Below are 24,271 nucleotides of genomic sequence, written 5' to 3'. Positions count from 1 at the left end.
ATGTCTTTCCAATTATTTAAATCTGATTTTATTTTTGTGGCAAGTGTTTTGTAATTTTTCTCATATAATTCCTGACTTTTCTTTGGTAGATGGATTCCCAAATATTTTATACTATCAACATTTGTTTGGAATGGAATTTCTCTTTGTATCTCTTGCTGTTGCATTTTGTTAGTGATATATAAAAATGCCGAGGATTTATGTGGATTTATTTTGTATCCTGCCACTTTGCTGAAATTTTGAATTATTTCTAGTAGCTTTTTAGCAGAGTCTTTGGGGTTATCTAAGTATACCATCATGTCATCTGCAAAAAGTGATAGTTTAATTTCCTCATTTCCTACTCTAATTCCTTGAATCTCTTTCTCGGCTCTTATTGCCGAGGCTAGCGTTTCTAGTACTATATTGAATAGTAATGGTGATAGTGGGCAACCTTGTTTCACTCCTGATCTTACTGGGAAAGGTTGCAGTTTATTTCTATTGCATATTATGCTTACTGACGGTCTTAAATATATACTCCTGATTATTCTAAGGAATAATCCATTTATTCCTATACTTTCAAGAGTTTTTAGTAGGAATGGATGTTGGATTTTGTCAAATGCTTTTTCTGCATCTATTGAGATGATCATATGGTTCTTATTAATTTGATTATTAATATGGTCAATTATATTAATAGTTTTCCTAATATTAAACCAGCCCTGCATTCCTGGAATAAATCCTACTTGATCATAGTGTATTATCTTGGAGATGATTTTCTGAAGTCTTTTTGCTAATATCTTATTTAAGATTTTAGCATCAATATTCATTAAGGAGATTGGTCTATAATTTTCTTTCTCAGTTTTCGATCTACCAGGTTTAGGTATCAGTACCATGTCTGTGTCATAAAAGGAATTTGGTAGGACTCCTTCATCCCCTATTTTTTCAAATAATTTATATAACATTGGGGCTAATTGTTCTTTAAATGTTTGGTAGAATTCACATGTGAATCCATCTGGCCCTGGGGATTTTTTCCTGGGGAGTTGATTAATAGCTTGTTCTATTTCTTTTTCTGAAATGGGACTATTTAAGCAATTTATCTCCTCCTCTGTTAATCTAGGGAGCCTATATTTTTGGAGGAAGTCATCCATTTCACTTAAGTTATCAAATTTATTGGCATAAAGTTGGGCAAAGTAACTCCTTATTATTTCTCTAATTTCCTCTTCATTGGTGGAAAGATCCCCCTTTTCATTTGTAAGACTATCAATTTGATTTTCCTCTTTCTTTTTTTTGATCAAATTTACCAAAGGTTTATCTATTTTATTGGCTTTTTCATAAAACCAACTCTTGGTTTTATTTATTAATTCAATAGTTTTTTTACTTTCAATTTTATTGATTTCTCCTTTTAATTTTTGTATTTCGAGTTTAATTTTTGGTTGGGGGTTTATAATTTGGTCTTTTTCTAGCCTTTTAAGTTGTAAGCCCAATTCGTTAATCTTCTCTTTCTCAATTTTCTTCAAATAAGCCTCTAAAGATATAAAATTTCCCCTTATTACCGCTTTAGCTGCATCCCAAAGATTTTGATATGATGTCTCATCATTATCATTATCTTGGGTGAAATTGTTAATTGTTTCTATAATTTGCTCTTTCACCCAGTCATTCTTTAAGATGAGATTATTCAGTTTCCAATTACTTTTTGGTCTATTTACCCCTAACTTTTTACTGAATGTAGCTTTTATTGCATTGTGATCTGAGAAGAAGGCATTTATTATTTCTGCCTTCCTACATTTAATTTTGAGATCTTTATGTCCTAGTATATGGTCAATTTTTGTATAGGATCCATGAACTGCTGAGAAGAAAGTATATTCCTTCCTATTGCCATTCAGTTTTCTCCAAAGGTCTATCATACCTAGTTTTTCTAATGTTCTATTTACTTTTTTAATTTCTTTCTTGTTTGTTTTGTGGTTTGATTTGTCTAAATCTGAGAGTGCAAGGTTGAGATCTCCCACTATTATAGTTTTACTGTCTATTTCTTCTTGCAGTTCTCTTAACTTTTCCTTTAGAAAGTTAGATGCTATACCACTTGGTGCATATATGTTTAGTATTGATATGGCTTCATTTCATGCTTGTTTTTTGAGCTAGTTCTAGAGGTTTACAAGTGTATCTTGTAATATCTTGTAGCTACCAAGGTGATGTGATCCCAAGAAAGTTATGGTCAGTAATTCTTCTTTGTAATTAACCATTAGTATTCCTTTCTACCCTGGAACAGCCATCTGGAATGGTGAATGGGCAATAAACTTGCCAATTAGCACCAGTTTATCCAGTGACAATAAAGAGTCTCATGTAAACTTTTTTCTGACCAATTGTCTGACATTCTTATAATTCATGTGCTGAAAGCTACTAAAACTCCTGCTATTCTTTCCATGTGCACTCCAGGCCAGTGACCAACTGAATGTTACAAATCTCTCCTGCCCATCTCAGTTTTGTTAGGTCAGAAAAAAAAAATCATTCTGACCTTTTGTTGATTCTGCTGCTTCAAAATGTGATTTGAAGCATTATTTAAAGTTGTTTACAGGGGGATGTTGAGTAAATTCAGTTGGGTTACTACCTTTACCATCATCTTGGCTCTACCCATTTAGTTCAGCTATTCCTAATACTTAATTTTCTTTTCTTTTGTTTCTTTGTTGCTCATTTCTTTTTTCCCTCCTTATCATCTTAGCCTGGTATATAACACAGCCATAGGAATGTGAAAAGGGAAGTATGGGCAGTAATGGGTAAAGAGGATGCTGTAGTTGATTGGGAATGAAGTCTGTAATCATATGACTGAGAAACTCAAGAGAAACAGCTCATTTTATCACCCTCAGATTGGTTGAAAACAAATCTTTGGAGTTTAGTGATCTAAATCAAAAGTTTTCTCTTCTGAAATTTAAGCATCTCTACTTTTTGTAGACCAAATCTTATATCACATGGAGTTGAGCTCCTTCATCATTCTGATGAAACTCCCCTAGATCATCTCTAGCTTCTCAATGTTTTCTCCTAAATTTTGATACTCAAAGTCAACTTCATTTTCTTGTAGTGACAGAGTATTTCTGATATTATTTTGAATTTACTCTTGTTTAATTCTTTATGACTCATATCTCAGATACTTCTCAGCTATGTAACCTTGGTTTAAGTCATTGAAGACTAGTTGCTTCTGTTTTTTATTTGTAAAATGAGTTGAAAAAGGAAATGGCAAAATACTCTGGTTTCTTTGCTAAGAAAATGCTAAATGAGATTACAGAGAGTTACACAACTGGAAAGAATTCAGCAGCAATAACAATCTCCAACAGCATATAGTATTTTGCACAGAATAGGAATATAATGAATATTTATTTCATAAAGTAAAAAAAAAGTCAGAATTTGAAACTTGGAAGACACCACAATATCTATCTAATCCAAGTTATATATGAAAATAATACATCCTGTAATATCCTTGACAAGTTGTTGTCCAGCTTCTCAGTGAAGAATTTTAAAAGACAGCTTCAATAATCTCTTCCACAGGGACTACAGATATTTTTATAGAATCTTTAAGAATCAATAGTATAGGGGCAGCTAGATAGTGCAGTGGATGGAGTATTAACTCTGGAGTCAGAAAGACCTGAATTCAAATCTGACCTCAGACACTTAACACTCACTAACTGTATGACCTTGGACAAGTCACTTAACCCCCTTTTCAAAAGAAAAAAAGAAAAAAACAAGAATAAATAATAAATTAAACAAATACATTTTAAACCTCATTCTTTGGGAAGTTTGGGAAGAGAATGAGAGTTAAGTTATTACTATGGAGAGACTATTAACTGTGGTGGCTGAAGAGAGAACAAAGAAAAATGATTATGAGAATTTATTTCCTGAAAGAGCTTATTTTTTCAACCATTGTGAAAATAGTTCTTGAAAAAACATTTTAATAAATATCTTAAGAGGACAAAATACTATATCTATTTCCCCAGAACTGAGGAAAAAAACATTTATAGGGAGGGTTAATAGTGACTCTATTTTAAGTAATTAAACATAATTTATGTTGTTTTCCCTTCTGCAATTTAAGGATCTCTACTTTTTTAAAGACCAAACCTTATATCACATGGACTTGAGGTCCTTCATCATTCTGATGAACCTCCCCTAGATCATCTCTAGCTTCTCAATGTTTTTTCCTAAATTTTGATATTCAAAGTCAAAACTGAACAAGATTTTCAGTATGGTCTGATAAGGAAAGAATGCACAAGTTCTCCAGGCTCTTTTTCAAACAGATTGTGATGTTCCTATGCATCTCCCACATATTTGTTTTTGTTTTTTACTCATGTTTAGAGCTTTGCATTAAGTTCTATTGCATTTCATGTTATTAAATTTATTCTTTTGCCTCTTGGGATCTTTTTGGATCCTGACTCATACCGTGTGTTGTGGTTGATTTAGCTTTTTTTTTTTTTTTTTTTTTTCCAAAACCAATCTGTGTTCATAGACATTGCTTGATCTCACATAAATTGGTAACTGAAAGCAATTTTAGAGACATTTAATTCAAACCTTTCATTTTATAGATAATTAAATTGAGAGCTATGAGATGAAGTGACTTGCCCAAAGTCACCCAGTGAAAAACCAGTTTGACAATCCAATTCACCATAGTGGACTTTATATTAGTTTTATTACCATCTTTGGTTGTGCTAAGTTTTAAAAGTTAAAAACAATCACACAAAAATGCTGGACTTTTCTTTGTGTTCTTGCTGCAATTCAGAGTCCCTTCAAAGACCTAAGCCCACTATTGATGCCATGAGAGCTTTGACCTATTAATTTTCTGACCTGAGCTGGTTCAAAATAACTGGTGTCTACCATCTTCTATGGAGCAGGCCCACTGCCCTTGGTTCACAATACTTGTGATTATTCAATCAACATAGTACACTGAAGCTTGGGACTCCAACATACAGCAGTTTCAGCAAACCCAACAGTTAGCATTACAAATATGTATCATCATGCCTTGGAAAAAGTCAGGACATTTTGAAAAATGCAAAAAAAAAAAAACCTATATTTCTATTTCTCATCCTTGTCCTCCTTATCCTCCTCTTCCTCCTCCTCCTCCTCCTCCTCCTTCTTGTTCTTTTTGTTCATCTTGTTCTTGTTCTTAATATTCTTCTTTTTCTTCTTCTTCTCATTATCTGAGGCATTGTAAATAGGAACTCCTTATAGCCCTATGTGTTGACAATCTAACCAATAATATAGAAAACCAATAAGGCACACATGGAGAATAAAATAAGAATTTATCTATTCATAACTAGCTAGCAAATTATTAATATAAAGTATATCAGCAGTATAATCACAAAAAGGCTAAGTAGTTGGAATGCAAAATGAATAGGATATGAAGACACTGGAACTCCAATTATTACTAACTCATGCCCAGTGAAGCACCATCTATGTAACAGATGAAGGTTTTCTGGGAGAAGTAAGCTTTCAAAAACCATTTGAATGATTGCAGTGGAATAGCTTGACAAATGAGAAAAGACTATAGAGAAAATGAAGGATCAATCATGCATAGGCATGACTTACAAGTTCATGAGCTACTATGTTTGTGAACATAAGCATTATTAGAGAGGTGATATGATGCTGAAAATAGTAGTTCATTCTCAGAATCAGGAAGGTTAAGTCTAAATTTTCTAATAATGTCTATGAACAGGTCACTTGTGGACAAGTACTCTCAGGTAATTTTTTAAAATTATGAACTTCTGCATCTATAGAGGAAATTTCCCCACCAGAAGTTATTCACATAGGTGAAATCATATAGTCAGACCTCCATCCCTCTCAAAATGTGGAATTTTGACATAACACCTTATTAGTTCTCTTCATGTGAGTTCCAGATTTGTAGTGCTAACACCCTAGAGAATCATGATAAAAATATAAACAAACATTAATTTCAATATAATCACAATGCAATAATATACTTTTAAAAGGGGGAGGAGATTAAGGAGTCAGTTGACTTGCATTATAGTCACAGAAGATAAAAAAAGATTTATAGAATATTTAATACAATAAATTTCCAAATAATATTTAGCTTTTAAAATTTAAATTAAATTAATTTAAACTTTTGCTTTCACCTCCAAATTCTTTCCATCTATTTTATCTCTCCCCCACCCATTGAGAAGGTAAGCACCATTGTACATATGAAGTCATGCAAAACATTTTTCCATGTTAGCCATTTTGTGAAAGAAGAAAAAATTAAAAAAAATTTTTAAAAAGTAAAAGAAAATAAGTTTCCACCTGAACTATTCAGAATTTATCAGTCCTCTTTATCCAGAAGTGATTTTTTTCAGCATGAGTCTTTTGGAATTGTCCTAGATCATTGTATTGATCACAGTAGCTAAATCTTTCAAAGTCTATTGTCATTAGAATATTGTTGTTACTGTGTACAATATTTTCCTATCAAACTAATATTTTGAGATAGTCCTGACAGATAATTTTTTAAAAGTTGGCAAAATTTCACTGTTGCACTTTGACTGAATATGTTACTATTTTATTATCCATATTTTTTTGTTATCGTTAAGGCTAAAATATGATGTCCCGATTGTTTTTTATTCTTTCTAGCTTGGAGATCCTGATGAAAAAACTCAGTAGGAAGAATACAATTTATGTTTGTTGCCAATTTTAAAAAGTATTGTACCCCCTTGAAACCTCACTAGCTTTAGAGTACATGTTAAAATTGATTTTAAAGTGCATACTAATAAATTAACTGGCCACCCATTTTTTTTCTTCTTTTTAAGAACAAATTGCTGGCTAGAAGTTCCCAAGGATTTGAACCTTAAATACTAGGATTAATGGACTTAACAATATAAACCTTTCAGTAATTATCTGATCTTATATCCATGATTTCCCCTCTTACTGTAAAAGACCTGATATTGAGCTTTCCTTGCTGCTATAGGAGGGAAAAAAGAGATAGAAGTTTTAGACCACCCATAAAGAGTAGTTTTTCTCTGGTATTTAGGGATATTCCCACATTTAATGATAAAAACAGAAAGTAATTTAAGTCCATTTTTGTATGTGTGTCCAAAATGAAAGCTACAAATTCCTTTTTACAAAATAACTGGATTATCTTGTCAACCAAAGTATAATTCATTCATATACATTATATTTGTATGAGCAACATTCTAGAAATTCTGCATTTTTAGTGTGCATAATTTTCTACATATAACTCATGTATATAGTTAGCATTAATTTCTCTATAAATTGTAGAGAATTAGAAGTATAGATACCCAATTCTTCCCAGAAAGAAAAATATTTTTAAAAATGTATAAATAAGTGCATACAATTCTGATTTTTTCCCTTGCACTAAATAACACATATGGGGAATCTGCTAAAGTAGTGATTATTTCAGTGCTTTTTTCCAAAGTTGCAAGCAAAATTCATACATTGAAAACTTTCAATAGAACAAAAATAGCAAAGGAGAAAATTAGGATGATTGTCTCTTTCACAGTCTTGAGAACTGTTGCTTCATCAAGAACATCAAGAACATCTATTGCCATCCATCTATAGCCTGAGGTTCAAACGTTAAAGGGACTTACCTATGACTTCATAGTTAATAAATGTCAGAGTCTGGCTTTAAGCAAATATTCTCATAACTCCAAGGCCTACCATCTATACTATCTATAATCTATATACAGGATTCTTCTCAAACTTTGAGCCAAGCAAATTATTATTTTTAAATGACTTGGCTCAAACTCAGTGATTAACTTCAAACTTTGAAATTTTTAGTTTTATAACATGTTGTATGGGGGAAAAAGTTTGGAAGAGGCATTGGGAGGATCAGACCTGTGATTTCATCACTGTAGAGAACATTTTGCTTGTAAACTCCTTCCAGGGAAACAATTATAAAGGATCTTAAAACTCTGGTCAAAGCAATGACCAATCATGACTTCAAAAGATTGATGATGAAACCTTGCTCTGTCCCTAGGAAGACAGATAATAAAAACATTGGATCGAAGGTTCACTCTTAGATATAATGTGTTGTTTCATTTTGCTATTAAAGAATTACTAGGGGATTAGTAGTGAAAGGCAAAGTGGATTGCTGGCTAGTAACAGTTATAGGTTAAAAAAAAATTCCTTGAAATTCATTTAACTAAGTATAGTTACTAAAAAGTTTAGGTGTTTAAACTGATGTTAAATATTAGTTTTTTTTTAATATTTAAAAAGTTAGCTATAAAATGATAATATTAAATGACATAATAATTATTATGGACCAGAACTATGAAACAAGGATTCTTACAAGGTGTTAAATCAGTGGAAGTGATGAGACAATGGTCATCTAGTTTAGCATGGTGACTAATGTTATCTAGTTCAGTACATGTACTTAGTCCTTAATATAGTTACACAAAATTCACACCTATGATAATGGAGTATATAACAGCTAGCAAGGACTGAATGAGATTCATTCCCTCTTTGGTCAGTCTCCTAATGGCAGGCTCTCCTCCTTCACTTCCCCCACTGAGAGCAAGGCCCTTCTGAAGCCCTCTAAGAAAGTTGCCCAGCCCCAGGCAAGGAGATAATAACAGATTTGGACTTTAACACCTGGCTATTCTTGTGATTATTCTACTGAAAAGAAGGCTGCCCCAGAGACCTCCAGAATAGCAGCAGAACACTACAAATAATATAGTTGCTTCTTATTTTAGGCACTGAGGAATAACTGTCTTTTTGTCATTTGGTTTTGGGATAATTTGATAATCATTGAACAATGGAAGAGAAAAGAGTCAATTAGCCAAGCTGTTTGATATCCAAGTCAGAAAACAAAATATCTTTTTTTGAAGACAAATAGTGTAGTACAAGCAGTTCCATAAAACTGTAAATTTAAAAAGTGAATGGAGATGGTTTAGGCCTTAAGACAGTGTTCTGTGAAATATTTCCATCACTTTGCAGGAATTAGAGGCAGTTTGTTGAAATTATGGGGAAAATGGAAGCTGGCATATTTTCTACTTTCTTTCACCCACAATCTATTCTCTATCTTTTAAAAAATACCTGTATAATCTTGGTGCTCCAATATCATTCCATTTTAAAGGAATTCATCCAGCAGTGTTCTGGCCTAATATTTAACCATCAGTTTTCTGAAAATATATATTAATAAATGTTTAAGTTTAATCTGAATTATTGACATTTTCTTAAATGTAGGCAGTCAACAAAACACCAAATGAAGCCCTGATTTGTAGTATTTGCCAGTTTCCAAGGTATAAATGCTTATACTAGAAATTTAACAATTGACTCTCATGAGTTATTCAAGTTGGCTCCAGTACACCCCTGAGATCAGCAAGATTTGTGCTGGCTGGAATGCAGCAACAGCATTGATTGCTTTTTGCCACATTCCATCCAACACACCTCATTAAAGTCCTTCCCAGATGCCTCATTGTGGTGTAGACGTGACCCAGGATTCTTGAAAGCTATACTGACATAGCAAAATCTCTGACAAATGGAGAAGTCTTCCAGTATAAGTATAATGACTATTCATGTATCTATTAGATGGGGACCAAACCAACTTAATCCAGGGAAATTTATTATCAGAAAGATGAGTACCAAAATAGCTAAGTCTAGAGGATTTGTTATCAAAAGGACAGTCACAAGGAAATAGACTTTTTTTTTCAACATAGCAAATCAGGATGAACAATCTGTGGTGTAGTAAAGCTGCAATATGAGTCAGTGGAGGGAATCCAGATCTTTTGAAATACTTAAAAATTATAATTTTCTCATTAGTTGCTCATAAAATAACACATCATGCTTGAAAAAAAATCTTCCATCTGAAGTTAGCAAAGCACTTTATAAATACGCATAGCAATTTTCTTCAAGTCTAAATGTCATTTCAGTAAGCAATAATTAATTGAGCACTAGTATTTGTCATCAGAAACACTGGGTTCAAATCCTGATTTCTCTACTTACATGTTATGTGACAATCAGCAAGTCACATGCCCACTTGGAACTTTAGTTTTCTCATACATAAAATGGGCACCATAAGAAATGTAATTACAGTTATTCTGGTGCCAAACTCCTGAGAATGGATAGTTAAATTTTCAGTGTGAGCATTTATACCTTGGAAACTGGCAATCTGCACAAATCAGGACTTGATTTATTGTTTTGTTGATTACCTAAGAAAGTAGTGGAGTGAAATGGTAATAATGCAGATTAAATTAAGTGTGTCATACATATATATGGATATATATATATACTTACATATACATACACACATATGTATATGTGTATATATTGTGATCTAGTTGTTGATTATTTATCATCATTGCCTGCACCCTTTTAGCAAAGTCACTGGGCCTAAATTAGAAGATAGTCAACCCAACAAAGTGCCAATTGCTATGCTTATATTATGCATAGGAAGAGGGTCTCAAAAGTCCCAAACAAAGGCATAGTTGTCTTAGAAAACTCATCCTTGATCAACCTTAGTTATAGCGTTAGAGAGTGTTCATTTTTATTTCTGGCAACTTTTTGTAGTTATCATTAGGATGCTCAATTACATAACACCTTTAGCTGAAAAAATTCATCTACTCCATACCACACAAGTAGCAGACAGAGCTGTCTGAGGATGAAACAATTAGAATCAGTAACAATATTGGGAAAAGGTGAGGATGAGATTTTTGAATTGTCAGAATCACAAAATTTGGGAGGTGTAAAGGCAATTCAGCAGCCATTTCATCCAGCCTTCATACCAAATAAATCTGCACTGTTACATCCTCTTACTAATCATCCAAACCCTGCTTTGAAAACCTAGGATCGTTTTTCATTTCTTAAAAGTGTTAGTTTTTCTCTTAATCCACATTAAGGCTTCAGTTCAATAAGGGTTATTGAGCATGCCCTATACACCAATCACTATAGTAAGAAATAAAGACAAAAATGAAAACAATCTCTGCTAAAGTTCCCATTTTACTGAATATGAATGAGAAATACTTCTGTAGATGTAGAACCTTTTGATTGAAAATGCAACTAGTTTTTTGTTTTGTTTTATTTTATACCAGGTCAAATATTTCTTGCACCTAAGTGTAGAACAGGATCCCTTTAGTTCTGGTATCTGCAAGCAGAGCTCTTTTTATAGGTCAAGGTGCTTAACCTAAGGTTAATGAAATGGGCTTTTAAACACATTCCAATAACTACAAAGCACTAAAATTCTTTTCCTTTCTAATTCTATGTATTTTATTTTTTATTTAAAAAAGAAATCCTGTAAAGGAATTCATAGGCTTCAGCCTATGATCAAATGATCAAAAGACCCCTAGCACAAAAATAATTAAGACAGATGATATTTATTTTTCTGTGTATAGCTGTTAAGTTTTAAGGGGTGAAGTTTGAATAATAAAATATCAAAACCAACATCTTTGCAAGGTGTTTGCAAATAAATTAATACTATGTTTACATAGTTCTTGGAATTCTAACATAAGAATTGACATAATGATATCATACTTGGCCCAAAATATCCATATCTACATATATATCTCATATATATATATATATATATGAGAATATAAGTATATGTATGCATTTATTTCTATATGGACATATATATATATATATATATGTGTAATCTATATCTTCATCTCTATCTCTATCAATTCTATCTTGATCTCTATTGTTACCCTGTCTCTGGCTCTAGCTCTCTATCTATATGTCCACCTAACTCTAATCTTTATAGTTGCCCTTTCCAAGAAGAGTTAACACTTGGGGAATTTGGGTAATGAGTTTGCCCATAGAGAGACATAGTTGGTCCTCTAGTTTTCAGGGATATGCTTAAACTTGAGCTCTTTTTCAGATTGTATACCTGGATTGACAATTATCCATGTCTCGAAGGATCTTGCTAATGCTTTTGGGAAAAGCCAAGTCTTTTATTTGTCCAGCAGTATCAGCAGAAATGAAGGATTTTAGAATTAAAAGTTCTGAATTCAAATCCTGCCTAAGACACTGTCAGTGTTAGATGACTTCTGAAGTCTTTGCCAGTTTTAGATCGATAATTAAATCAATCTCAGTATTTTTCAAATGAGGAAATTAAAGTCTAGGAAAGAAAATTCCTTCCTAAGATCACATAAATAAGAAGTAGCAAATTTGAAGCCAAAGCCTATAACTCCAAATTCAGTATTCTTTCCATTCCACCTTGATGTATAACTTCTGACCCTTGTTCAGCTCTGTCTTTACAATTAAAGAACTAGCCCCATAAAAAGGCAGGATAGAACTGCAGATAGCATGCTTCTTGTATTTGGGGCCACCTCAAGTCAAGTTTCATTTGGAGTTTTCCTAAAGACTCAGATCCAAGAAATAGAAAATGAATAATCAAATTTCAATGTCATAATGTGCTCTTCTTTCTCACTTTGTATTTCAGTGAAAGAAGTAAAAAAGAAAAAGATCTAGGTGAGAGGAAAAGGGTATGAGAGTTCAAGCTATATCTCTCAAACATATCCTCTTCCCTATCTTCCAAGCTGAGTTTGGGAAGAATTTTCCTCCCCTCTTGGGAAATTCCTTCAGTTTCATTTCTGGATACACAAAAGGTTGACCAAAGAGTTTATAGCCATGATCCCACCTATGGAAAATTTTAAAATGACTTTTAGTGACTTGCCTGGTATCATGTAATCTGGACTTTGATAACTCTGGAGGAAAGAATGAAGCTGATGACTTTGTGCAGCTTTACTTAAATCCAATTCAAGTGCAAATCAAGATCACACCAGAACAAACAACAGACTGCTCAAGAACAAAATGAAGTCTCATATTAGATTTCATGCACTTGTTTTTGGTTTTGCTTTTTATCTTATAGGTTGATAGACTTAAAAGAGATCCAGCTGGAAAGGAAAACCTTCAGATGAAAGACTGAGGAAAATGTGTCATTACTTCAGTCACCAATGGCATAGGAAACAAGGAGAAAAAAGAAAACAATGTAAATAGGAAGAATAATGGGCAAAATAGAAATCTGGGATACAATGGAAGAGGTAAAAGCAAGCCAGATTGTCTTGAAAAGGGGCTATATCAAAGTAGACAATGGAGCTCATTAATCTTGTATAACTCAGTGAGTTGGCAGGAGGAGTTTGGTATGAACCAAGAGATCTGAACACAATACAATAGATAATAGTAAAATTATCTATTGCCAACTAAGCATCTTAAATTAACTATATCTTACATTTTATTTCCCTTTCTATATGGTACTTGAAAAAGCACTGTAATTAGAATCAAATTCCATAGGCTTTAGTTCTAGTTTTAATATTTACCAATCATGTTTGTAGATGATCCATTCAGTCTTCCTGAGGTTCATTTTTACCATCTTCATAATGGTAGTTCTCAATTAGCTTGAATAACAAATCCCATGAAGTGGTCACATTATTTTAATTTTTAATTGCATACATTATTCCATTGGGCTGGTACATTGTATCAGATTTTACATATAATTAAAATGCCAGTTAATATGAATTTGAATAAAGATACCATTTCAAGAGAGTTATTTATTATAAAAAAAAATAATTCCTAGCCATCAATCCCCTTGACATCTTCTTGAGCTCAGTTGACATAATTATAGAAAGTAAGATTTAGTTAAAAGATGAAAGAAGGTTCTAATGTGCTAATAAGTGTAAAACAATTTCTATGCCATGGTATCCTTTTACAAAGTGTGAACTTGGCAAAAATTTAAAGCTAGTCATACCCATGACAATCTCTAAAAAGTTGAGCTGGTAGCCCTGGAGAAAGAAATAAAATGTAACTTTGGGAATTATGATCCCTATGTCTTTTTTGGAAGGTAGGTTGGGACAAAGGAATTTTGTCACTGCTTCATATCCCCATTGGTTACAGTGTTCTGTAGCAAAAGCATTCGCTCATTAGGAAACAATGAATCCATCAGAGAACAGATCTGTATACTGAGAGAGAATTAGGATAAGAAAGCAGCTTCAAAGAAAATGCATTCTGGAAGCACTCTTAGATTCAGGAATTAATCTTGATGATCACAGGGTACCAGATTGTGGAGGGAAACAGGTCCAGCTATAGAACAGGGAGAAAATAGTATTAGGACACCATTAGAAGAGAAAGGGTATTAGGACTTTGCAATTCAAAAGGAAAGAATCTCCTTTCCCTCTATGTGTATCTTACTACTATCCCATGCTGAAGTTTGTACCCACTCTTTCCACTGATACTGTATATATTGGTAGTTACTATGTAGTGGTATTACATAAGTATTTGAAAAAAAATTTATAAAAGCAATATAGGGGTTGTGGTGGAGTAACCAGGGGTGACCCTTTGCAGAAGGCAGGATTTAAGCTAAGTCTTGAAGAAATGCAAGGACTACAAGAAGCAGAGTTGAGGAAAGAGAAAAGAAATTTCCTTTTCTGGAAATGAAGGATAACTAGGGCAAAGATCCAGAAATGAAAATGTCATGTGTGAAGAACAGCAAGATCTATGACTGAAGAAGGCTTAGAGAGGAATGTTGTGTAATGAGGCCAGAAAGAATGAATGGGGAATGATTATGAAGAGATTTAATGACAAAGAACTGTTTCTTATTTATTTTTATTCTAGAAGTAATAGTCACTGAGTTTTATTGAACAGGTGAGTAATATGGTCAGTCACACAGTATGTTTTAGGCAAATTACTTTGGCAAGTGAGTGGAGGGTGAATTGGAGTGGAAGCAGGGAAAAGAATTGAAATACTGAGTTTATGACTCCTTTTTAACGAACAAGAAGAAAATCAGGTAAAGAGATAAAAATTAAAATCAGATAAAAATTTCATTCTACAAAATGGCAAAATAAGTCAAATCAGTAGACATTTTGTTTATAGTATTAGATTAAGTGAAAATATTAATATAGGAAATAGTTTAATATGCTGGAATAGTATAGAGGAGGAAAATGGCTGATTAATTTTTTTTTATTTAAACTAGTTATTATAGACTCATATAACCTTAATTAGAAGAGAATATTCAGAAGATAATTAAATCTATTGTCTGATTTTCATTTAGCCCAGCCTGATTTCCTTAGATTCTTAGGCTCTTAGGTCAATGATATTGGCCAGTACTTTTTAGAGTTAATTTTTCTTTTATTCATTAAACTCCTTTTTCTAATGTCTCATGAGAGCATAACAGTAACACTGGATTCTCTAAGGCTTTACCATTAAAGTAGAAGTTTTTATATGTCTTACCTAATTGACAAAATTTTTAATGTAAAGCTAATGATGGATGCTTTTTGCTTGAGAACCAATATAAAGGCATCTAGATTGCATACTGGATAGATCTTTGAAATTGTAATCAAGAATATCTGAGTTCAAATCTGGCCTCAGATGCCATTACATACCTCTCAGATTAGCTAAGATGACAGGAAAAGATAATGACAAATGTTGGAGGGGATGTGGGAAAACTGGGACACTAATACATTGTTGGTGGAACTGTGAATGGATCCAGTCATTCTGGAAACCAATTTGGAACTATGCTCAAAAAGTTATCAAAATGTGCATATCCTGTGATCCAGCAGTGTTTCTATTGGACCTATATCCTAAAGAGATCTTAAAGGAAGGAAAGGGACCCACACGTGCAAAAAATGTTTGTGGCAGCCCTAATCATAGTGGCAAGAAATTGGAAACCGAATGGATGCCCATTAGTTGGAGAATGGATGAATAAGTTATGGTATATGCATTTTATGGAATATTATTGTTTTATAAGAAATGATAAGCAGGATGATTTCAGAGAGATCTGGAGAGACTTACATAAACTGATGCTAAGTGAATTGAGCAGAACCAGGAGATCATTGCACACAGCAACATCAACATTACAGAATGATCAATTCTGATGAACATGACTGTTTCCAACAATGAGATTATTGATGCCAGGTCCAATGATCTTGTGAGAAAGAGAGCCATCTGTACCCACAGAGAGGACTGTGGGAACTGAATGTGGACCACAACATAATATTCTCACTCTTTTTGTTGTTGTTTGCTTGCATTTTGTTTTCTTACTCATTTTCTTTCCTTTTTGATCTGATTTTTCTTGTGCAGTAAGAGAATTGTATAAATATGTTTAGACATATTGGAGTTTATATATATATGTATATATATATATATATATATAATTTTATTAATTTTACAATTATACATTTTTGACAGTATATATGCATGAGTAATTTTTTTATAACATTATCCCTTGTATTCATTTTTCTAGATTTTCCCCTCCCTCGCTCTACTCCCTCCCCTAGACGACAGGCAATCCCATACATTTTACATGTGTTACAGTATAACCTAGATATAATAAATGTGTGTAAATCCAATTTTCTTGTTGCACATTAAGTATTGGATTCCGAAGGTATAAGTAACCTGGGTAGATAGACAATAGTGCTAATATTTTACATTCAATTCCCAATGTTCCTTCTCTGGGTGTAGTTGTTTCTGTCCATCATTGATCAGCTGGAAGTGAGTTGGATCTTCTTTATGTTGAAGATATCCACTTCCATCAGAATATATCTTCATATAGTATTGTTGTTGAAGTGTATAGTGATCTTCTGGTTCTGCTCATTTCACTCAGCATCAATTCATGCAAGTCTCTCCAAGCCTTTCTGAATTCATCCTGCTTGTCATTTCTTACAGAGCAATAATATTCCATAGCCTTCATATACCATAATTTACCCAACCATTCTCCAATTGATGGACATCCATTCATCTTCCAGTTTCTAGCCACTACGAAAAGAACTGCTACAAACATTTTGGCACACACAGGTCCCTTTCCCCTCATTAGTATTTCTTTGGGATATAAGCCCAGTAGTAGCATTGCTGTATCAAAGGGTATGCACAGTTTGATAACTTTTTGGGCATAGTTCCAGATTGCTCTCTAAAATGGCCAGATTCTTTCACAACTGTAGCATGCTGTTGTCTCCAGAAGCTGCCGACCGCTCTCTGGGAAGAGATCTGCTGTGTCAACTCAAATCTCTCGGACAGATTCTTCTTCCTGTAGAGAACCATTGTCTCCAGGCAGTTGCCCTTAACTCTTGTCCAGAGAAGTGACTTCCCTTCATGCAGAGAGTCCCGTCAAGCCTGATGTAGTACAGAGACTTCTTCTATCTCTGGAATGCTGTCCTCTTTTATCCTTCCAGAGAATGGGCGTGGGATAATGCAAGGGCTTCTGGGAAGAACCACTTCAACCAATGAGCTTGCTCCTCCCAAGCACGCAAGCTCTTCCTTAGGAATTCACAAGTCAAACTACCAGGAAAGGCTGGAACTAGAGAATTCTTAAGTACCGATTTAGCACTTAGTAAGAACCTAATATCTCATTATCTCATTAGCACTTAGTAAGAACCTAACACACAACTCCACCAACAATGTATTAGTGTCCCAGTTTTCCCACATCCCCTCCAACATTCATCATTATTTGTTCCTGTCATTTTAGCCAATCTGACAGGTGTATAGTGATATCTCAGAGTTGTCTTAATTTGCATTTCTCTGATCAGTAGTGATTTGGAACACTCTTTCATATGAGTGGATATAGTTTCAATTTCATTATCTGAGAATTGTCTGTTCATATCCTTTGACCAGTTAATATATATTTTTAACATGTATAATAGATATTGGATTGCTTTCTATCTAGTGTAGGGAGTGGGGGAAAGAAGGGGAAAATATGAAATACAAGGCTATTCAGGAGTCAATGTTGAAAAATTATCTGTGCATATATTGTGAAAATAAAAAGATAAAAGAAAAAAAAAAGAAATCTGGCCTCAGAAACTAATTAGATGTTTGACTATAGGCATGTTACTTAATTTGTTTACCTCAGTTTCCTGTAAAAAGAAGATAACAGCATCTATATAAGCTTTGAAAAGCTTAAAGGGCTTTATAAATGCTAGCTATTAGTATGAGAGCTAATTTCAGTATGTCTCATCACAAGTTTGGCAGAAGAATAATAATTTTTTCAGCCTCAGTCACTCTCAGAGACCATTTGCCTAGTTAGAAGGATTGTAATCCATAGATTTAGAGTGAATATTCATACTCATGGCCCTTGAATTACTGATTATATATTATTTTGTCCCAAGGCACAGCACTGAGTAAGAAGAATCTTTTAAAGAAATCTTCAATAATCATTTCTTCTAAACAAAAAACCTTGATGAAACAAATGGAAACATGACTCAAAAAATGATCCTTTAAAGGGAAACAGCTTTTTGAAGAATTGCATCTCACTTGATATTAAAATTTCCTACATTTGAATCTATGGAGTCTTTTGCTTTTGCCTCTAATATTCCTTCAACCTCCAAACATCTCCTTTCTTTCTTTCCCAAGTCTAGTTCCATTTCTGGCAGACCTTAAGTAAAATATTCCATAGTGCTTATGAATTTTAGGAATGTAGTGGTGAACCACAGGATTCCCCCACCTCCAGCTCCCCCTTTCAGCTGCCAACTGCTTGACAGATTTTAATTAATGAAGACTTTCATTTCAAATTCTCTCTCTGCTCCTCTCTAGAGAATTCAGAAATAGAATTCTGAACCTTTGAGCTTGAGCCATTTCCGAGAAATCCATCACTGAAAAATATTGATTGTTAGCAGATTCAGGTGAACAGAAGGTGATGTGAACTCATTAAGAATAGGAAACAGTAGTAGGGAGACAATTCAGAAATGTGAGGAATGACAATATATAATGGCACTGATTTTTTTTTTAAGAAATATAGGGGCAGCTAGGTGGTGCAGTGGAAAGAGCACCAGCCCTGAATTCAGGAGGACCCAAGTTCTCAAATCTGGTCTCAGACACTTAATACTTCCTAGCTTGTGTGACCCTGGGCAAGTCACTTAACCCCAGCCTCAGGGAAAAAAAAAAAAGAAATTTAACTGAACTTTTACATGTGAATGAGTGTATACCCTTAAAAGTAGTTCCTGTGGGAGGCTATGCATTTTCCCCCCAAAGTCACTGACATTGCTTCACATACTTTTAGAGACTTTGTTTTTAAAAACAACTTTCTTAGGAGCCTATACCATTTCTTTGAAGAGATGCATTGATGACCAGACTTCCTCCTGTAGGGTTGGGTTTGTTGTACAAGAGTAGCCAAAAGGCATTTGGAGTTCAATCTGGTGAATGAAAATGAGAAAAATGATCAAACTGGGATGTCACTTTGGATCAAAAAGAATCTGTGAATAAAATCTTAAGAACATGGACTTAGAGCTAAAAGAGATCTCAAATATTATCTAATCCATCTTCTTTATTTTTAGGTACTTTTTTGAGGAACAATACTGGAGAGCTTATTGAAGCTTCCATCAAGCTAGAGCTGAGTCAAATTAGATACTCTCATTCCAAATCCAATATTGTTTCAACTGAGCGCCATGCTGCCTCCTGTGAGGCTGATATTCTTGTCTAACTCATAAACTGGCTGTGAGGTAATTTCAAAATCAGACTTTCAAATATGTTTACAAAAATAATAGCATTGTTATACTAAGTTTCATTACTTTATAGTCATACTTTATTCTTTGAATGTCAGAGGATATGGAGTGAAAACAACTCATTGTTTTAGAGCATCTGAGGTTTACAAAATACTTTTCACACATCAGTCTACTATGAGAAACTAGAGTGCAAGATTTCTTATTAACATTTTACAGTTAGATAATTATAGAATTATAAAGCAAATAACTTACCTACTACTAATATTTCTTAAATGACAGTGCCATAAGGAATTTATAAAGCTTACTTAAGATTAACTCTTAGGCAGGAAACTAAAAATTAAATGGTCACAGGTACTATTTAATCATTACTCATTTAGAAGTGAATAATTGACCAAGAAGGTAGCATCTCAAAAAGACAGTTGAATTTCTGGACCTTTATTTGCAATATAGGAATGACAGAATCCTGGCCAGGGATGGAGTACACCTAACTAAGATCAATTAGAATATATTTCTCTGTTGATTTACAAATCTAACTAAAAATACTTTAAACTGAAAAGCTAAGAAAAGAAAACTGAATATATATATTCACCTAAATATACCATATAAACTATAAATATAATACAAGCCATATAAACTAGTTTCATTTCAGAAGGATAATAGCAGCTGAGGCATTTAAGAAATTCACAGGAGACAGAATCCTAAAGCAGAGCCTGTGTAAAAAGATTTTTTGACCAGATGACTGCTCAAGTAGCTTACAATTTCAAAATGACTAGTCAATTCAGTAAAAACAAATATTGTTTGAATTAAGGCAACTATTTGTTTTTGTCTAAATAATGCCAAATAACTGGTTTGGCCTGCTTTTCTATTTTTCCAACAGTAGTTTCAGCACCATGTACACACAATATTGGTGAATGGCAATGTGGTCTATATCCTATTTGTCCCATCATTACAGGAAAGCACTAGATTTGAGCCTAGAGGGCAGAAAATATTCCTTCTGCCTGACTTCTATGTTTCATAATGCCACTGGACATGTATCCAGCCAAGATAAAGATTGATTGATTCATGGGCTGCAACTAAGGGAGAACAAAAGAGGATCCTAGGAATGCAATAGCTAACTAAGCATTACCAGGAGGATCCATTTAAAACTCCATCAAGAATATAGTCAAACAGCCATTTGGTTTTCTGTACAGAAAATATCTGGATGCCAAACTAGAATTTTGGCTGGCTTGAATAGATGGTTTTGTAGTATAAGCTTAATCTTAAACTCATTCCTCTATACCAAGGGATTCCATAACCAATTACTATTAGCATACTAATTGTAAGAAACCTAGAGAATCATCTAGACTTCCCTGAATTTATAGAAAAGGAAACAGACTCCAAATTGGAGAGTTATTTACTAAAGATCAGAAAGCAAGTTTATGGATGGAACCAAGTATCTGTATCTCTTGACTTTAGTTCAATTCTTTGTCCCAATGAGAAATTGTCAGAGAAAAAAAGTATTCATTCTTCCTTATTTGCCTTTCTCCCATGTGGCCATTTGCATAATTTGGGGGCTAAACACCAGAGAATAGGGACCAGAATCCATACTTAAGTACTACAGTCATAAGCTGAGATCTAATGAACATATTGATAAAAATATCAGTCTACTTTTCTGAAGTAGATGCTGGGAATCCACAAACTGATAACATGGTCTCTCATAGCTATAATTAAAGGGAGTAACTCTTGTGGAGAAAGAACCCATATACTTTACCATCACCAATGCCAATTGCTGACCACATGTCACCCTAATAAGATAAACCTAAGAGTATCTGAAATAAGTAGTACCTTCCAAACCATTAGCTTACCTCTTAGCACAGCCCTCTAAGTTATCATCCAGGGAAATAATACTTGTGGAAAATGGGTCAATCATCTCCCCCAATGGTTCTCCACTTGCTACTCACTAAGTAGCAAAGTAACTGAAATAGCAAAGCATCCTGAGGAAAAAATAGGTTATATATCAAACCATCATCTCAACCCCTACCACCCTTGAGATGCTGGAACAGCCTAAGCCCTGAGTGTAAGCTCCTGAAGAATAACATCTCGACCACTGATCCACTCTTCACAGTTGAGCATTCAGGTAAAGTCTTTATAAAAATGTGACCTGGCAACAAGCTTAGCAACCCCTATCTCCTCAGCATCCACATTTTCTGAAGACAAGAAAAACAAATCCATACCACTTAAATCTTTAGTATTGTCAAATGGTTTTTAACATCAGAAAAACATTGTATTTTATTGGTGGAAATAACAGTAAAGGAGAATCATTACCATGTTCTTTGCCACTGTGTCTAAGGAATGTGAGCCTCATTATAATGTAAGTTCCTTGTATATATAGAATGAGTTTACACATTCACACACATAGGTAACATATATATTTTACATATATGCATATTTGTATTGTAGCCATCTCTAGAGCAAGGGAGAGAGGGAAAAAGGAAAAAAAATGATAATTTTATTATATATTTAAAAGGTATGGGAAGTTGTCCATAACAGATTTGCAGTTTTATGTACAAGCATGCTTTTTTTCTTTCTCTTTTTTTCCCCCTGAGGCAATTGGGGTTAAGTGACTTGCCCAAGGTCACACAGCTAGGAAGTATTAAGTGTCTGAGGCTAGATTTGAACTCAGCTCCTATTGACTTCAGGACTGGTGATCTATCCACTGCGCCACCTAGCTCCCCCAAAAGCATGCTTTCTTATTATACTATGTTATATAAACAATAATTTTATTCAATAAATTAAAAATTAAATAATTTTTAAAGGATGTGAGTTCCTTGAGAGCAATAGTTGTTATTAGGAACCAAGAGATTCAATAGATAAAGAAATAAAGAGATTGTGATACAAGTAATGGAATTTAGTATATTTGGGTTTTCTCCTCTGGCATGTGTTAACTGTTTCAGAGCAGGAATTTTTTGTTTTTCTATTTGTATTTTCAGTCTTTGCACATAGTATTTAATGGATACTTTTTTCATCCATAAATTGATTCATTTATATATTGGATTGTATAAAAAATGTTATAGGAAGAACCAGTACAATGATAAGTAGCTCACATTTCTATAGATCTTTATGAGACCATTATGTATTACCAACATAACAACTCAGTCAGTAAAATTATTATCATTCCCATTGAACAGATGAGGAAACCAAATCATCAAGATGTTAATAATTTGTTCAAACTCATATAAATAATAAGGTAGATCTGGATCTTCTGAATTTAGAAAAAAGCCAACTACATATTGCTGATTTTGATTTACCTTTTGCAAGAGGCAGAAATTCAGATCCTCATTCATCTGTGTGTGACATACCCATTGAATCTATTTTTGAATTGAATCCATTCAACCTTTGTACCAGATCAGTTCTGCCATTATTCATGTATATATGCCTATTTTGTGTATATTGAGTAAAGTCCTAAGATTATGGACAGTTTTATAGTTCTGTGCATCCCACATGACATCTGGGATCAATAAGCCAAATAAAATGTAGTTGAATGACCTACTCACTGCCATTTATCTAAGCTAATTTAAATAGCATTTCTAGATCTTTACTCCTCAAGGGAATGGGGAGAGAAAGTATAGTGATTTATATCACTTTTTTTTTCCATGTCTCCTAGACTAGGGTTTCTTAAATGTTTTCCACTCAGGACTAATTTTCACTTGAGAAGTCTTTATATTACTCTGGGAATATAATTATATAAAATGGGTTTACAAATCAAACATTTACTGAAAATGCATCACAGTTTTGTGATCCCCAGACATTGTCATGACTCGCAGTTTAAGAAGTTTTGTCATCAACTACTCTTATAGAAACATAGATAAGAAGTTTTTCCTATTTAGCATAAGGCTCAAAGAAGATATCGAGGCAAACATGTTTTGTCCAAGAGTGAGGGACTATATAATTGAGAGATATATGTCTTTTGCAGTTTCACAACTTCTTCATTTGAAAAATAGTTAATATAATATTGGTCCAAATCATTAAATGTTGGGAATAAAAATGATTTTTAATAAGTTTACTTAAGATTACAAACATAGAGAGGACCTACGTAACTATGTACTATGAAGATCACAAATCTAAGCCCAAAGGGGGTTCCAGGGGCCCTTTACTTTAGCATCTTCATTTTCTAGATGATGAAGATTAAGGATTTTGTCCAATTTCATGCAAATAGTAGGTAACAGAAGATGTATTTGAACACAGGCTCCTTGACCTTAAATCTAGTGATTTTTCCATTGCACTATAATGTTTCTATAAATTGATGTTGAAAGTGTAAGATAACATTTTTCTGAGCACATGTCTAAAGATTATAACTGACATTTAGCAGTCAGCCAGGGGCCCTCTATAAATGGAAGATGAAATCAGTCCAAACAATGGCAATAAATATGTGCTTTGGGGTCAAGCAAGTCATAAGCTATGGAATAGTCAGTGAGTTAAAGAATCAGAGCCAAAACTTAGACTTTAAGTTTATTCTGGGCACTCTTTGATCTGTGGCCAACTTGGTCACAGATATCAATTACAAAAAATTGTCTTAGATAGGCATATCATTAACCCAGTAACATAATATTTTGGCCTATACAGTATTTCCACTTTATGCAAAATTGGCTATAAGACCAGCATTTCATGTATGCCAGTGGAATTGGCCAAGGGGTGTGGAAAGGAAAGATTAGAAATTTTAAAGCAAATAATCATAAATATAGGTAGAGGAAGTGGATTTGAAAGTGATTTTAAATGGTTTAAGTAAATTGCTTTATCTTGCTTTAGCCAGAAACTAAACATCCATTAATCAGTCAATTTGATGGGTTCCATGAATCACCTTATACTCTAATGGATTTTTTTTTTTAAAGAAATTGTTTATCTTTCATTTAAATGCCTTTAGCTCCATAAAAGAATTTCTTCTTTGACCAAAGTTCCCTTGACGAATTCAATAGTCA

General features: G+C 33.5%; 1 long non-coding RNA gene across 1 annotated transcript; it reads right to left on the bottom strand.

Moving 5' to 3' along the window:
* Positions 1-13,364: 13,364 nt before the first annotated feature.
* Positions 13,365-21,272, bottom strand: LOC141541089 (uncharacterized). Its single transcript, XR_012481652.1, has 3 exons — positions 21,161-21,272; positions 18,915-19,007; positions 13,365-13,971 (listed from the first exon to the last, which is right to left on the bottom strand). It is a non-coding gene; the product is annotated as an uncharacterized LOC141541089 (long non-coding RNA).
* Between the last annotated feature and the right edge of the window lie 2,999 nt (positions 21,273-24,271).

Source organism: Sminthopsis crassicaudata, chromosome 4 (genome assembly GCF_048593235.1).
Source record: "Sminthopsis crassicaudata isolate SCR6 chromosome 4, ASM4859323v1, whole genome shotgun sequence".
NCBI classification, from domain to species: Eukaryota; Metazoa; Chordata; class Mammalia; order Dasyuromorphia; family Dasyuridae; genus Sminthopsis; species Sminthopsis crassicaudata.
Note: the sequence above shows the minus strand (reverse complement) of the source record. Positions and strands in the feature narration are given on the sequence as shown.